Source organism: Pleurodeles waltl, chromosome 1_1 (genome assembly GCF_031143425.1).
Source record: "Pleurodeles waltl isolate 20211129_DDA chromosome 1_1, aPleWal1.hap1.20221129, whole genome shotgun sequence".
NCBI classification, from domain to species: Eukaryota; Metazoa; Chordata; class Amphibia; order Caudata; family Salamandridae; genus Pleurodeles; species Pleurodeles waltl.
In genome coordinates, this window is record NC_090436.1 from 56,623,954 (window position 1) to 56,639,248 (window position 15,295).

At 48.5% G+C, this 15,295-nt stretch overlaps 1 protein-coding gene across 9 annotated transcripts in view; it reads right to left on the reverse strand.

The window, feature by feature from the left end:
* The window catches only part of RUSC2 (RUN and SH3 domain containing 2), a 193,204-nt gene that overhangs the window by 161,952 nt on the left and 15,957 nt on the right, over positions 1–15,295 (reverse strand). For 4 of the 9 annotated variants that reach the window (XM_069212399.1, XM_069212408.1, XM_069212150.1 and 1 more), the window contains exon 1: positions 4,626–4,791. The exons of 3 other annotated variants lie outside the window; for them this stretch is intronic. The gene's annotated coding sequence lies outside the window, so the exon portion shown is untranslated. Of the gene's footprint in view, positions 1–4,625; positions 4,843–15,295 lie in introns of those variants that run through there. 2 more of the 9 variants (XM_069212287.1, XM_069212383.1) reach the window with 1 other exon arrangement.

A 15,295-nucleotide genomic window follows, 5' to 3' on the forward strand; every position in this document is an offset into this window, starting at 1 on the left:
TTCCACCACCTCGCCTCATTGTGAACTCAGAAGAATTCACCATTGTATGGTAGAGTCCCATCCACATCCACCACCTCGCCTCATTGTGAGCTCAGAACACTTCACCATTGTATGGTAGAGCCCTATCCACTTCCACCACCTCGCCTCATTGTGACCTCTGAACACTTCACCATTGTATGGTAGAGTCCCATCCACATCTACCACCTCGCCTCGTTGTGAGCTCAGAACACCTCAGTATTACATGGTGCTGTCCCCCACACATTTATTAGTGCGGCCAATGGTGAGTTCAGAAAATGTCACAATAGTACAACAGAGCTCCTTGGGTGAGTTCAGAACACTGTACTATTGTACTGTAGAGTCTGCGTCACATCTATCAGTGGGCCCCATTCTGAGCTCAGTACACCTCACTATTGTATGGTACAGCCCCAACCACATTCATTGGTGTACCCCACTGTGAGTTCAGATCAGTTCACTATTGTAAGGTAGTGCCCCTCCACATGTACTAAGGACCCTATTATGAACTCGGGACTATTCACTATTGTATGGTCGAGTCCTCCCCATATCCAGCATTGCATCCCATTGTGAGCCCAGAACATCTCATTGTTGTAAACTAGTGCCCCCTACATCCACCCCTCACATATGCAGACCAGTCACCAATTTTACATGCCATATATATGGTATGGTACGTACTAACCATCATCACATAGACAACATGTATGCCCACAAGAATGCTTTAACATCAACGCAGACTTTGTGATGTGCTGCACATAGGCAGGGCCCACACACAGACAAAGCCAAAAAAAAAACTGCTATACATTATAAGGATCTTGCAAGTCGCTAAGGAGTTCTGGGATCATACAGGGAAAGGAGGCCAAAAGCAGAGGTCCTTTATAAGGTGATGGAACTCCGAGGTGACTTGCAATGCCAGTTTAACATATGATAGAGGGTATTTTATTTCATATAATACACAGTTACACCATCACCCTTCTCTGAAACATTTTAAATCTTTGGGGTCTCACTTTTTCATATGAAAGAGTTAGTACTATTGGAGACAAGAATAAAAGCTGAATCTTGTGCAAAATTAAACACGTCGGAAATACGTTAATAATTCGTTGCAAAAAGCTATTAGAATCAATTTAATGTAAGTAACATTTTTAAAAGGCTGAGGCTCAGAGAAAGGCAGAGATTCTATTTCTCAAGCAAAGACTTTTAGGCCCATATTTATACTTCTTTGCGCCGCATTTGCGTCATTGTTTGACGCAAAAGCGGTGCAAACTTACAAAATATCATTGTATTTTGTAAGTTTGTGCTGCAAAGCAGCGCAAATGCAGCGCTAAAAAAGCATACATATGCGGCCTTAGTGTGCAAGAACCAAAAATGTTGCCTTAAATTAAATATCTTTTTTTCTGCTCAGTAGTTTGTTTCAGAAAAATCAGACCATAAGAATAAAAAGCCAGTTGGTTTCTTTATTAGAGGTGACTAGAGGTCATAAGTGTCCTATAATGAGGAAATCAGAGAGCGGCTTTTATGGAGGGATTGCAGGCTCCCGTGTATTATAAATCAATAATTATGTAAGGGAGACATGTGACTCACAGACTCACTTGCGTCCAAAGCCTGAGACGCGCCTGTTGGGTCCATTAAGTAACATAACTTCATGTTCTGCACATGCATCAGCCTTGGGCCTGTTTACATGTAGAGGTCAGCATCCCCCAGGACAGCAGAAGCGCCCACGAAAACACGGCACCGGCCTCCGAGGGCTGGGCCCAACCTCTGACGCAGCAAAATAACGCTGCTGGCCTGTGGACCACACCGCAGCCATCCGTGACAGGGGTCTGTGAACCAAGCACACCACAGCCATCCGTGACAGGGGTCTGTGAACCATGCACGCCACCGCCAACCGTAACGGATCTGTGAGCAAAGCACACCACAGCCATCTGTGGCAAGGGTATGAGAGACATGCACACCACAGCCATCCGTGACAGGGGTCTGTGAACCATGCACACCACAGCCATCCGTAACAGGGGTCTGTGAACCACGGAGGGGTCTGTGAACCATGCACACCACAGTCAACCGTGACAGGGGTCTGTGAGCCTAGCACACCACAGCCATCCGTGACAGGGGTCTGTGAGCCAAGCACACCACAGCCATCCGTGACAAGGGTCTGTGAACCATGCACACCACAGCCATCCGTAACAGGGGTCTGTGAACCACAGAGGGGTCTGTGAACCATGCACACCACAGTCAACCGTGACAGGGGCCTGTGATCCAAGCACACCACAGCCATCCGTGACAGGGGTCTGTGAACCATGAACACCACAGCCGTCCGTAACAGGGGTCTGTGAACCACGGAGGGGTCTGTGAACCATGCACACCACAGCCATCCGTGACAAGGGTCTGTGAGCCAAGCACACCACAGTCATCCGTGGCAAGGGTATGCGAGACATGCACACCACAGCAGCATCAGTAACAGGGGTCTGTAAGCCAAGCACACCACAGCCATCCGTGACAGGGGTCTGTGAACAATGCACACCACAGACAACCATGACAGGGGTATGTGAACCATGCACACCACAGCCATCCGTGACAGGGGTCTGTGAACCATGCACACCACAGACAACTGTGACAGGGGTATGTGAACCATGCAAACCACAGCCATCCGTGACAGGGGTCTGCGAACCATGCACACCACAGCCATCCGTGACAGGGGTCTGCGAACCATGCACACCACAGCCAACCGTGACAGGGGTCTGTGAGCAAAGCACACCACGGCCATCCGTGGCAAGGGTATGTGAGACATGCACACCACAGCCATCCATAACAGGGGTCTATGAAACATGCAAACCACAGCCAACCCTGACAGGGGTCTGCGAACCATGCACACCACAGCCAACCGTGACAGGGGTCTGTGAGCAAAGCACACCACGGCCATCTGTGACAAGGGTCTGTGAACCATGCACACCACAGCCATCCGTGGCAGGGGTCTGTGAGCCAAGCACGGGCAGACGTGAGCAGTGGAGCACACCACAGCCATCCGTAACACGGGGTCTGTGAGGACTATACATATAAACACTCACTGACACACAGATACACACATACATTCCCACACACTGCTAATACTCTCGCACTGTAACACAGACACACACAAACGCACTGATACACACCACTCTAACACGTAGATGCACACTACGAGTACACACACGCAGTGCACGCAATTACACACAATATGCACACATTTTCCACATTTTCCACACACGACACAGACACCATACACGCTAACACTATGCACACTATACACACACCACACTCTGACACCACATACACTGATGCACTGACAGCTGCACACACAAGCACACGCACTGATGCACGAATAGTTCAGCACACAAATGAATACACTTTCAAATCTGGTATTCGTACAGATACACACTAATGCACGCGCATCCTACACACTCGCAGATACACAAAATACCCCATTTAAAACACTGGTCGCACACCGTAATGCACACTAACATAAACACATACATAGATACAAAGAAACGCATTGATACACAATATACTCATGCTCTGTGCATGCACAACACAAGCACCAACCTCCACACTATAAACACACAGGGCTTGGGCCACAAAGGTAAACATACACACCTAGTATACACACGCTATACAAACACACTTCAGACATTATACAGACACATTCATTGTTCACTGTACACAAACGCACGAGCATACACACACTACACGCACATACGCTGCGCTCACACATTATACCCCCACAACACTGTACACGCACACACATTACAAAACACATTACAAACACACACGCACACACACTGAAGGAAACCCTGTCAACCAGAGCGTGTAACAGAAGCGCCCCTGCTCCGTCAGCAGAAGAGGCGGCCTAGGCCAGAAAAATAAACCACAAACACATCGGAGCGAATTCCTCCTCCCAGAGTCCACCCACCAGAAGTCCTTGAGCGGCAGAGGCGCTACATAAATAAACCACAGCATGGCGTGCCGTGGCGTAAGGTAAGGTAAAATGACAATACCACTCAGGCACCGTACCCCATGTTTCCATCACCCCCATACCGCGCCCAGCCCACTAGTCCCCCCAGGACTCCGACAATCGCCGGCACCACCCTGCCCTCCCCCCCGACCTTGTCAGCATCATCCCTAGTCCACCCATGAGGCCCACCCGTCCACCTCTGCCCCACTCATCCACCCACCTGCCCCATCCCTCATATAATGCTGCCACCCTGTCACCATCACGTGCGTCCTCCACCCTCCCTCGGGCCCCTCCCACAATCACCTCGCCATCCTTTCTTCTTTCAAGCATCCCGACGTCCCCTCATCACCGAAGCCGCTGGCAGGCTCCCCCCGCCCTCTGCCTTTCATATTAACACCCCCAGCCCCGTACCACCAGTGCCCTTCCGACAGTCACGTGCTGCCCCTTCCCAATATCAGTCTCCGCTCCCTCATCTCAGCAGCCCTCGCCCACTTCACCTGCCCATCACCTCTCAGCATTGCCGCCCTCTCTCGCCGCCCCCTGTGAGTGCCTCCCCACGCCACCTCCCCAGCAGCAGACACCACCCGCCCCACACCTGGCATGAGCCAGGACCCCCCATTCTCCTCACCTTCCTCCCGGGGGGCTGGTACCTGCCTTCTGGGCGCTGGATGTCCTGGCACAAGCCCCTGTAAATCACACCAGAGACGCGCTCGCCATCACCTCCCGGGCACGGAATGTCCTATTCCTGGGAAGCAGCGCCCCGGCGGCTCTTTCCCTCCCTGGCCCCCCTTCCAGCAGCAGCAGCATCCCTGGCAATGCAGAGGGGCTGCGCAATCACCGCCCCCTCCCTCCCGGCCGCCGCTCCTCTGACGTTACTGCCTGTGAGAGGCAGAGTCTGTGCACAGCCAGTCAGGGCTGCGGAGGGTCCCGGGGGGAGAGAGAGAGAGAGAGAGGGAGGGATGGAGAGAGAGAGCCTGTGAGGGGCAGAAACAGGGGAGAGAGACAGGGAGGGATGGAGAGAGAGGGAGGGAGAGCCTGTGAGGTACAGAAGCAGAGGAGAGAGACAGACTGTACACAGCCAGTCAGGGCTGCGGAGAGTCCTGGGGGGAGAGAGAGAGAGAGGGATGGAGAGAGAGAGCCTGTGAGGTACAGAAACAGAGGAGAGAGACAGGGAGGGATGGAGAGAGAGAGAGGGAGAAAGAGCCTGTGAGGTACAGAAGCAGATGAGAGAGTGACAGGGAGGGGTGGAGAGAGAGGGAGGGTGAGCCTGTGAGGTACAGAAGCAGATGAGTGAGTGACAGGGAGGGGTGGAGAGAGAGGGAGGGTGAGCCTGTGAGGTACGGAAGCAGAGGGAACAGAGGGAGGGCTGGAGAGAGAGATAGAGAGAGCCTGTGAGGTACAGAAGCAGAGGAAAGAGGGAGAGAAACAGACTGTGCACAGCCAGTCAGGGCTACAGAGGGTGGGGAGGAGAGGTACAGAACCAGAGGAGAGAGAGACAGGGAGGGATGGAGAGAGGTAGAGAGAGCCTGTGAGGTACAGAAGCAGATGAGAGAGAGAGAGAGGGATGGAGAGAGAGAGAGGGATAGAGAGCCTGTGAGGTACAGAAGCAGATGTGAGAGAGACAGGGAGGGGCGGAGAGAGAGGGAGGGAGGGAGAGAGCCTGTGAGGTACAGAAGCAGATGGGAGAGGGAAAGAGACAGACTGTACACAGCCAGTCAGGACTGGGGAGTGTCCCGGTGGAAGAGAGGGAAGGAGAGAGAGAGAGAGCTTGTGAGGTACAGAAACAGAGGAGAGAGAGAGGAATAGAGAAGGAGAGGGATGAAGGGAGAGCCCAGAAAATTCCTGTTTTAGTTTGTGCACTTGCCGAAGTGTTCAACAAGGTACAGAAGTAGAGGAGAGAGGGAGAGAGAAACAGTAGTCAGGGTCAGGGCTACGGAGGGTCCTGTGGCGTGGGGTGGGGGGGGGGGAGTGAGGTAGACGGGAGAGGAAGAGAGAGCCTGTGAGATACAGAAGCAGAGATGAGAGCAGGAGAGACTGTGAGATACAGAAACAGAGGAGAGAGAGAGACAGACTGTACAGACTGTACACAGACAGTCAGGGCTACGGAGGGTCCCGGGAGAGAGAGGGGGGTAGGGAGGTAGACAAGGGAGGAAGAGAGAGCCTGTGAGATACAGAAGCAGAGGAGAGGGAGGGATGGAGAGAGAGAGGGAGGGAGGGAGAGAGGGAGAGGGCGCTTGTGAGGTACAGAAACAGAGGAGCGAGAGAGGGATAGAGAGAGGGAGACAGACTGTACACAGCCACTCAGGGCTACGGAGGGTCCCGGGGGGAGAGAGAGAGGGGGAGGGAGGGAGGTAGACGGGGAGGAAGAGAGAGCCTGTGAGATACAGAAGCAGAGAGGAGACAGATGAGAGCAGGAGAGACTGTGAGACACAGAGACAGGGTGCACACAGGCTGCGACAGGGCCCCGGGAGGAGAGAGAGAGACGGGAGACTCAGAGAGTCTGTGAGGTACAGAAACAGAGGAGCGACAGAGGAGTGGCTGGAAAGACACAGGTAGGTAGAGGGTGAGAGTGAGGGAGGCTCAGCGCCCGGGAGATCAGAACCTGACATGAGAGAGGTACAGATCACAGAGAAAAGTCGATGCATTGCAATAAGTGTGTAAGTTATGGTTCACATGGCATCGTGAGAGGTGTGAATTGCGGTCCCAACTATAGCCCAAGAATTTCAATTGTTTTTCAGTCTGAATTCATGATCATTACTCCACTTCAAAAGATTTTTTAAACTTATGTTCAGGTGTTATAACAAGCATAACCATAATTTCCATTTAACTTTTCAGTTTTTTTCAGTCAATGTTTGGGGTGTTTTGATCATATGCAACACCCAACAGTTTTCCTACCCACCTCAGACACCAACCTCCCACTACGCACAACCTTCAGCCATGTGCAGTGGGGGTTGGCACACAGTCCCTACGCCCAACCACAGGCACCCAACCACAGCTGCACATGGCCAAAGGGTGTGCGCAGGAGATGTGGGCCACAGGGCCTGCCCTTAGCCCAAGCTGCAATGGACATCTACCCCTTGTGGATGGCTGAGCTCTGGTGACATTTATCAACCATGCAGCCTTTGAGTTTAAAATGTTACATTTTAACTGACATTTTCACTTAACTATATTGTCATTTTAACCTTTAGCATTTTCAGTGAACCTCCGAGGTTTGTTTATGTAAAGTAATATGTTATTACCGTACCTTGCTAGAAGTCACTTTTTAACATAACGTAACAATGAAAAAGGTGTCATTTTAAGGAAGGGAGACCTACTGGCTTTGTCAAAGGGCCAGAACACCAAATTAGAAAAGGCATGCCTATTAGTTTTATCAGGGGGTTAGCACATCAACATATATAAATCAACATATGTATGTACATTTCTCAAAAAAGTCACCAGAATAATTTATTCATAACCATAATCCAATTATAAATGCACATGTGACAATGTTTAAAAATAATTGTTACAAAAGTATTTAAAATACAGCATTTTATTCAAAACAGCCCTAAGCATATGTTTGAGTGTTTTTAACACTCTTGAGACCACAAACTGCAGCAAAGAACTAACCACAAGGGGTCCCCATACTCTAGCTGAAGAGTATAGAGCTCCAGCGCGGATTGATTTAAAATAATGGTAGGCTCTTCTGGGGTCATGCAATTAATGGCTCAGGAGAGTTACAGTGGTGTTTTTTTAAACATTCCTGGGGGGCTGCTGCGATCCCGGCAGCCCCCTATAACATGTTAAGAAATCATTGGTGGTGCCCCTGTCCCTCTTTAGGGAACCTCCACAAATCAAAAAAGCAACAGCAAAGCCCTCCAAGGGCGTTATGGGGCTTTCCACTCAAGAAGAGTAAATATTTAATCAGAAGTTAAGCCACTGCAGTTTCTATATGTGGCATTCTGCCACATGTTTCTTGTATTTTCTGGGTGCCCATGTCCCACGTGGCCCCTCTGACAGCCTAGCCAGCATACATCCTGGTTGCGGGCGGAAGTCAACCATTCCTTGATTTTGTGGGTGTCCCAATCCCACCCGGAGCACCTAACAACTATGATTAATGTTGGGGGCCACAGGGGAAGCCCAAGGCCCCGTCAGTCATGCCAGCTCAGCCAGCACCCATCCTGGGTGGCAGTGAGAACTAGCCATACCTTTTTAGGTGGAGCGTAAACGTACGACCTCCTGTATACTTTTAAGTATACTTCTTCTTTGGGCTCCTAGCTATTTCATTTGTTAGTTTCAGTGTCATTTAAAAATCCTTGCTTGCTAGTGGTCAGTCATGCCTCTTTGTCCCTCCTTCTGTGTGGGAGCAGGGACCAACTACTGTATAGTTATCCTTTGTCCTGTTTATCTAGTCTGTAGGGGAATTTCTTTTAACTTTGTTTCGTGCCCCTGTCCAGGGAAGCTTCCTTTTTCATTTGCAGAGCATTCCTGCTCTGAGCTAAGCTGCAAATAAGGCCATAAATCAGGCTGTTATCTTGGTCACATTTGGTGTTTGTGGGCTCTCTGCACCCTCTTTCAGCTGCCTGGCTCCCGCCCTTCCTTGGCTTGGATTTTCTTTACCAACTCTACCAGAGCTCCTTAGAGACAGTGCCCAATTCTGCTCCACACTGGGATCCCACTCGCAGCTCCATCAGTGCACCTTACTTCACACACTCCAAGCCCTCATCTGTGCCTGTGCCATGAACCACACACACACTGTCTGCCAGAGAACCTCGGTTCTTGCAGTCAGTACAGTCTGCTGCTCCAGTACTGGGACCTCAGGCTCAGCTCCATCAGTGCACCTCAGTTCTCACACTACAAACTCTCAGCTGTGCTAGTGCCAGGAACTCCACACACACGGTCTGCCAGAGCACCTCAGTTCTTCCAGTCAGTACTCTCTGCTGTTCCAGTACTGGGACCTCGGGCGCAGCTCCATCAGTGCACCTCAGTCCACACACTCCAAGCCCTCAGCTGTTCCAGTGCCAGGAACCCCACACACGCTGTCTGCAAGAGCACCTCAGTTCTTGCAATCAGTACACTCCCCTGCTCCAGTACTGGGACCCCGGGCGCAGCTCCATCAGTGCACCTCGTTTCTACCCTGACTAGGTCACTTCCTTTCCTATACTGGGACACCGCTCAGATACGGTTCCATTACAGCAGCTCAATTCTAATATTCAGTCCCACTGCCAAGCCAATAATGGACCCAAAAGAACAAAACACAGCTCAGACTGTGCACCTCAAGTCCAACATTCAACGCCATTGTTGATGGAAACCACCACGGCTCCACCAGAATCCATCAATTCTAACATTCAGTGCACATTTCTTCTCAGTGCTAAGGCTCACACACACCTTCTGTTTCCCGTCTGTATGTGGAAGCCACAAGATACTTGGCGGGACCCGAAGTGTCAAAGTGGTTTTCCCATTCTGTATCTCTGGGAAATGTGTCAGTACATACATGACCTCATTCTTTCTATGCTTGTTTCTCTCACCAACTCTCTTTTTTTCTCAAATGTTCATTTTACTCTTCCTTTTCACACTTCTTTCATTATTTTTCCTCTTTATCTTTATTTCGCTAGCTTCCTTCCCTTTATTCGCTTGCCTCACGTTTGCTCTATTTCTTCTCTTAGTTGTGCTTTAATTTTCTCGTTCTTTCTTTCCCTTCTTTCCTTATTTCTTTGAGAACCCTTCTCTTTCTTCCCTTTGTCTGTTGTATTCATTTCACTTCTCTTTTTCTGCCCCATCTGCTTTCTCTCCTGAGGCCTAGTTATTAATGGAGCAACAGGTGCAGTGGCAGCGGGGCCCAAGACCTATGGACCTCACTCAACTCTAATTACTGATCTGTTTTCCTACCAAAATTCCAGTCAACCATTTTCCTTTCTTGCTCCAGGGCCCATGACACCGCTACAATGCCACTTGTCCTCTCCATCCTTACTCCCGGCTCCCTCTTTCCTTTCACCCTCCGTTCCGTCCCAGATGATATTTTTGTTATGCTGTTTTGAGCTCTACACTCTAATGCCAAAACTTTATTTCTGATAAAGGTTTTTATGATAATTGTATATGTTTTAATATAGATGAAGAAGGTAAATGGAAGTGCTTTAATTAAATGCTGGGCCACTAGAATTATATGGCAAGAAAATATGAAATTATGAGGCTGGGATGACCAATTTATGTGGTAAGAGTCATGCAGCCCCCGTTCCCAACCCACAGCAGGGTCCCACAGATCCCATTCCCCATGGTCAGTGTTTTTTTACAGTGAGGGAGGCTTTGGTCCTCAAGATTGATTAGCAAATGCTATTGCCACAGATGTCAGGCCACAGTCACAGCCTGCCAAGCGATTCGTTTGGCTCTCTTACGACCAATCATGTGAAGTGAATCTGCTCTTCTGCCAACACTAACAGCATAGGCCACACATTTCCATCACATTTGAGGGCTAGGGAGCAGGACATGGTGGGTGTACATAACACTTGTGCCAGGGTTGCATGAGACATTTGGTTTCTGAGATTTTGTAGCCTGTGACTCAGGAGCACGCAAAGAGGGAACAACTTCATGAACTGCTAATGGCATTGATCATTTACATCTGTAATAGGGCAGGTAAGGCCAGGAAACTGTGTGATGCCCACAGACTTCATCATCACCATGTGGGGTGTTGGATCCCAGTCATGGGAGAGTTCACAGATTTTATAGGGGAAATACTTTGTAAAAGTGCCAGTATCCCGTGTCCACAATCAGTTGCAACCAACCATAAGTCTTTTTGTAGTCTGCTTTGAGGCGGCAGAGACCACCGCCTAACAAGGATAGGGTGCACGCTGGTGCACCTACTAACCAGTGCAACCTAGACTCATCCCATGAGGACTAAAAATTGTGAAAATCAGAGTCAAGTCAGGCAGAGTGGCATAGCCCATCATAGCCGAGTAATGACTTCTGTAGCTGCCCTCTCCGATGAGATGAAGGGGCATATTTAAGAGCCCCAAGCACCATTCTAACGCCATATTAGCATCATGTTTTGATGCTAATATCGCATTAGAAGGCCAAACTAGCCACGCCATATTTACAAAGTGGCGCAATGCATGCATTGCACCGCTTTGTAAACGTTTGCGCTACATTATACCTGCGCCAAGCATCATGTATGTAAAGGGGGCATTCCCCCGTTATTGTGGATAGACCCTCCCTGCAGGAAATCCCTGGGCTGCAAGGATTAACAACTCCACAACAATGCAGGTTAAAGAACAAGAAAGGAAGGGTTGATGTGGCGTAATAAAAAAGGAAAAATGCATACACTATAAATCAGTTCTCAAATTTAGGGGGATGTGATGATATGGAACCAGCACTAAGATCTTCACATTAAGGGCCCAGTTTGCAAAAACACTGCAATTTACGGGAAACGTAAATCACTGCCTCACATCTGTGTTCATTATACGTATTTGGATCATTAAGGGATCTTTCCTACCCGATCAGGTTTAATTTAAAACGGAAATTGATTTAAGTGTATTATATGTATGATTAAACTCACTTTCCTAGCTGTACAATGCATACTTCATGCATTCTCAAAACATATGATCAATTGTTCTTAGGAAATTCAGAATATTTGAGTCTAACTGTTGAAGCATTTGTCTAATTGCATTTTTTTTTCCTAATCCAGTGTCTATTTTCTATATTCTTCCTCTTGGAGTAAGTTATGTGCTCTTACCAGCACTTTCAGCTGCACGTCAACTGATTCTTTCAGTGAGAACTCCGGAGTTTGTGAAATGCATTTTCATAGGTTTGTGAATGGCTATTAACTTACACCTGAGAGCGTCCTCAGCATATCAGAAGCATAAGATTTCCTTGCCCACTCAATTCACTTGCCCCTTATAGCTCACTCCGGGGTAGTCTAGGCTGCAAATTATGAGTGGATAAGTTATGCACCCATCAATAATACTCATGGTTGCACTTTGCAAACTTAGGCCCATACTTATACTTTTTTAGCGCCGCAATTTTAGCGCCTACTTTTTTATCGCTGCTTTTTGACGCAAAAACAGAGGAAACTTACAAAATACAATTGTGTTTCGCAAGTTTGCACCGCATTTGCGTAAAAAAATGACACAAATGCAGCGCTAAAATGTATAAATATTGGCCTTAAACTGGTAAACAAAGAGGCTTGATTGCTTATCTGAGAACCTGTAAACTTGAATTCCAATCCCAGTTTTGACACTCAGGCCCCCATTTATGGGAATTTGGCGCAGGGTAGCACAGCACGTAATCTTGCTTCAAAGTGAAATGGCAGGAACGCACAGTATTTATCCAATATGGTGCATTCCTGGCCTTTCCCCCTGTGCTAGTGGCATTTCGCCAGCCTAGCACCAACGCAGGCACCCTTACCCCATGGTGCAAGTGTGTCTGTGTTGTCGGCAGGATTGTTTAAGTGCAAAATGCAGCATACATAGAAAGAGGAAAAAACAAGGAGAAATAAAGATATCTCTCCTCAGTACGCCTGCCCTTGGGAGGCGTAAGATTTTGATGCATTCCCAGGTTGTATATATCTGGGAATCTGTCAAAACCCATGGGAGTTGCATGGGAACACCCATCGGAATGACCATGGAACTCCTCCCTTGCACAGAGGAGGGTGACGCAGCGCTTTGAGCTGTATTGCCTTACTCATGAGGCCACTCAAAGTCACGCAATGTGGCTCTGTGTGGCTTTTTATATCTGACTCAGAGCCTTGCGTACACATGTATTACATTGCGTGGTGCAAACGTCATGCAAGGCTCTCTTAAATATGCCCCTCAGTGTCTGTAATTAAGATTATCATCCCATTATCAGATTTCTGGCTCACAAACAGCCTGCTGCAAAGAGGCATGCCATTCCCACATGCACTCATGTCCCTGGGAACAAAGTGCTGACCTCAGTAATGACGGCTGGAAGATGTTCAGAAAGTTCCACCATCTTGTGTTTGAGGCAGGAATGGGAAACAAACTTTGACTCATTCTTTTTCCGACCTTTGACTTGACTAACATTTTTAGATCCGGAATTATTAAATGGAAAGAACACTCAGTGGATCTGCTCGCTTGTGTGTTTTTTATAGACACTTTGAACTAATCTCGAAATCTAGGATTGTGGGTGCCCCTTAGACAGAAATCTTGACAATGTCTTTCAAGTTTTTAACTTAGTCATGAGGCACTCCATACAGAATTATAAAAAATATGACGTTCCACGTTTTGCCTTTTTCGGGCATTTTCTCCCAATAAATTTCAGCAGAATTCACCTGCTGAAATCTGTCCAGGGATCACAAGGATGATCATTTCCACCAACTCAGAATTACTATCCCTTGCAAGCGCCTGTGCATCAGAATTTAACCCCCAGCTTGTACTCGGTGCCTAAGTTACACATTTAGCATTAAGGCTCTGTCTTGCCTCCCTTTTTGGCCATGTTAAATTGTTTAAGATACCAGTCCCTCGGTTCATGCTGTGGATAAGAGTCTTTCATCTGACCTTTTTCCTTTTACTTCACACTAATGACAAAAGCCACATCCAAAGGGCAGAGAAGGTTGGTGTATCCAGTTCTCACATTTACAAATACTTTCAAGAGTCACACCATTCTAAGGCACACTTTGGGACAAAACGCCTCAGCCTGGGCTGGTAATTAAACAAAGCAAACTTTGTAGGAGGTGTTTTGGCTCAATAGAGCCTCCCACCAGCACTCAAGCGATAGAATACAGGTGTGGCGGTCCCTCCATGCAGATGGAGTCAGTGAAGAGATGTGTATCATTACTAGGAAGGTAAGTGTGAAGTGTTCCTGCTGTCCTCCTCAGGGTGATGTTGCTACATTAGGTAATGTCCTATAGTTATCTATAAGGCGCTCCTAAGCAGCTGGTCCTGGGAGCTACTAATTCCTAGAGGGCACATTTACTAGTCTTTCACACAGCAAAGGGCAGCAAGAAAACTTGCTACGCTGTGTTTTGTGAAAGGGAGGGAACAGAATGCTTCATATTTACAAAGATAGGGCACATTTGTGCGGTCTCCAAGTGAAGTCACACTGTATGCTCAGTGTCCTGCGCACTTCTTGCTCCTCCCTCTGCCTCCATGACTTCCAAAACCAGGGGTAGCAGGGGCAGTGCCGGGGATACTCAACAGCACTCAAGGAGTAGTAACCTCTACTGTGGCACCTCCCAATGAATCCATGGGTGGCAGTGCTCTACGTGGCCTCATGTGGATAGCATCACTGACAGGTGTCCTTTGGCATCAAAGAGATGTCTGATGGCTGTTGGGACAGAGCCTGGTGGACAGCGCGCCCAATGTGAGCCTGGTTATCCAGGTGGATGGACTGAAGTGTCAGGCGGCGTTAGGAGGTTCTGTGTCAGTAGCTGTGTGCAAGCTGGTGTGGGAGTGTGCCCATAGTGAGGTGTGTGCCTGGCACCCAGTGGGATTCACACCAGTGGAAGCTCCAGTCTAGGCAGAGCCCAAGTTTGGCACAAGACCTGAGGAGGATCCCCAAGAACTAAGAGCCCCACTTGAGCAGCTTTTGGGTAATCATGTGCTTTGACCTGAAGGCACTGTACCACCAATCGCACACCGACAGGGGCAGCACCTCCCCAATGGCAGAGGAGCATCGTCCCCCGGCCAAGAGCCAGGAGATGAAAAATAAAACGATAGTTACACTATCGTTTACTTTTTCATCTGCTGGCTCAGCCAGTAGTGAAGGGAGGGGCGGGGATGGGCAATGGGAGGGGGAATAGGGGAAGGGAAGTGGAGTGCACCTACGTGCACATGTGTGTTTGGCCGGCCGTCTCAGGCAAGCACCTAGGTTTCTCCAGCCCGGCTGTGTTTAACAGCCAGGCTGGAGAAACTGCACAGACCCCAGGGATGTGTGTGAGCTGCAGGTGGCAGCAGCCAGCGGGAATGGGTGAATTTTTAATTTAAAAAAAAACATATTTATTTATTTTTTTGTTTTTCCTCGTCCTCTGCGTCCCTCTCGTCTCCCCGTCCCACCTTGACAATTGGAGCAGCTGCCGCTGCAAACCAACCCTTTGAACTAATTGCCCCACCCTTTTTTGCAATCATAGGTTGTAGCAGCAACACTAATCTTGTTAGGGAAATTAAACTTTTCTCAGTTATTTGGCTCTCAGTTCAGTAAAGGGAACTGAGGAGGATCATTAATGGTGTGGCTCATGAACTTCGAGTACAGGATGTCATCCAGGATGTTGCGGGACACGAATGTCGTTGACAAAATTTTAAAGGACAAAATATCGAAAGGTAAGTATGTATAGATTTTCTCTAACTGTCTCCACATATGTACTTTTACAATATA